We start from the raw sequence: 1,731 nt of genomic DNA on the forward strand, positions 1-1,731 counted from the left end.
ACCTCAACTGATCCACCCACCTCGGCCTCGCAAAGTGCTGGGATTACAGGCATGAGCCACCACACCTGGCCAAGCTTCATTCTTAAATGCAACTTACTTCTGGGAAATAATTGCTTAAGGACTATATTGAGCCTGTGAAACTATAGCACCTTCGTTCAGCCTCTTCTCCCAAAATAGCCTCATGCTTAGTAGCATTAGGCTTCAGATTGACAGCACTTCTATGAATGGCAGACATTGTCCCAGACTAACAGCTGTCTTTGTGACAAAATACAGAAATAGTGATGCTGGACCAATGCAGTAGCTTACACTTGTAATCCCAGCACTTTGGGAGGCCAAGGCGGGAGGATTGCTTAAGCTCAGGAGTTTGAGACCAGCCTGGGCAACATAGTAAGACCTCATCTCTTCTAAAATTAAAAAAAAAATTAGCTGGGCATGGTGGCATGCACCTGTAGTCTCAGCTACTTGTGAGGGTGAGGAAGAAGGATCGCTTGAGCCAGGAAGGTCAAGGCTGCAGTTAGCCCTTATTGTGCCACTGTACTCCAACCTTGGTGGCAGTCTTTAAAAAAAAAAAAATGTTGCTAGCTAACCCTCCATTCCCACCCTCCAACATGTCTGATGCCAGAGACTATACTCACTCTTTTGCTATTTGCAAGTTTATTTAATAGCCTACCCCAACTGCCTTGTCCGTGGATAGAATTTTCTTCACTGTATTTTGGAATGCATATAACCAGTAAGCTTCTTTTAACCAATAAAAACATCTAGAGTTTGTATTTTGCATAACATTGATATTCCTTTGTAGTTCATATTGGATGAAATGTCTTGAACACAAGCAAGTTGTCTTTTTTTTTTCCCCATTCTTTATGCCAGACTTTTCAAGAAAGAATCTGCATCTAGTTCAACTTTGGCTGCTTGCTGCTTCTGCTGCGACTAGCAGTTTTAGATCAAGTTCCCAGTGACAACACCGGTGGGGGAAGTCTGCATTTTTTTAGGATGACTGACCTCACTCCTGGAGCTGTTGGATTCCACCCTGCTTTTTGGGAGTTTATGACTTTGGTTGTTATTTAATGCACTTAAATCTTCTGAGTCTCACTGAGTATTTTGTTTTGATTTTTCAAATTTTCTTCACAACTCTTTTGTAGGAAATTTAAAATGTTACACCCAGAACTGTACAAATACTTTACTAGTGAGGTTAAACTAAATGCAACAATGCAACAAACAAATGAAAAGCACACTAAAATTTCACTTGGGTCAGTTCTGAAAACCCTAGACCTCTTACAGCAACCAGAGTTGTTTCCTTTCATGCAGTTCCACTCAAAAAGGAATTTGTAGGTTTTTTTTTCAATCCTCCATAGATTCTGCTGAATTCAGAAGAAATTGCATGCAATCCCTAGCTTTGTTCCAGAAGTTAATTTGTGAAAGAATGAAAGCCATGATCTTTTTCTTGATGTAGGTTGAAAATAATCATTTGTTTGTATGAATTTGTATGGATACTTCCCATAGGAACAATAATATGCAGGAGTATCCAATCTTTTGGCTTCACTGGGCCACACTGGAAGAATTGTCTTGGGCGCACGTAACATACACTAATGATAGCTGATGAGCTTAAAAGAAAAAGAAAGCAAAAACCTTATAATTTTTTTTTTTTTGAGACGGAGTCTCGCTCTGTCGCCCAGGCTGGAGTGCAGTGGTGCGATATTGGCTCACTGCAACCTCTGCCTCCCAGGTTCGAGT

This window comes from Mandrillus leucophaeus, unplaced genomic scaffold (assembly GCF_000951045.1).
Source record: "Mandrillus leucophaeus isolate KB7577 unplaced genomic scaffold, Mleu.le_1.0 Scaffold92, whole genome shotgun sequence".
Taxonomy (NCBI): Eukaryota; Metazoa; Chordata; class Mammalia; order Primates; family Cercopithecidae; genus Mandrillus; species Mandrillus leucophaeus.